Below are 548 nucleotides of genomic sequence, written 5' to 3'. Positions count from 1 at the left end.
TGTGGCCTAACACATGGTCTATTCTGGAGAATGTTCCACATGCACTGGAAAAGAATGTGTATTGTGCTGCTGTTGGGTTTAATGTTCTGTACACATGTATGAGGCCCAGTTGGTTGATTGTGCTGTTTAGTTCCTCTGTATTGTTGTTGAGTTTCTTTCTGGTTGTTCTATCCTTTTTCGAGAGTGGTATTTCAAAATCTCCCACTATTATTGTAGATTTGTCTATTTCTTTCTTCAATTCTAGTAGGGTTTGCTTTATATATCTTTGGGCTCTTTCATTGGGAGCATAGATATTTATGTCATCTTGTTCGACTGACCCTTTAATCATGAGATAGTGTCTTTCTTTATTTCTTATGCTGGTTTTTGCCTTAAAGTTTATTTTATCAGAGATTAGTATTGCTCATTTTTTTATTGCATTTTTTTTTCCCCATCCTTTAACTTTTAACCTGTTTTTGTTTTTGTCTCTTTCAGGCAGCATATTGAAGGGTCCTATTTTCTTATCCATACTGCCACTCTCTGTCTCTTAACTGGTGCATTTAATCCATTGA

The sequence above is a fragment of the Chrysochloris asiatica genome, unplaced genomic scaffold, assembly GCF_000296735.1.
Source record: "Chrysochloris asiatica unplaced genomic scaffold, ChrAsi1.0 scaffold00072, whole genome shotgun sequence".
NCBI lineage: Eukaryota > Metazoa > Chordata > Mammalia > Afrosoricida > Chrysochloridae > Chrysochloris > Chrysochloris asiatica.
This window is presented reverse-complemented; position numbering follows the sequence as displayed.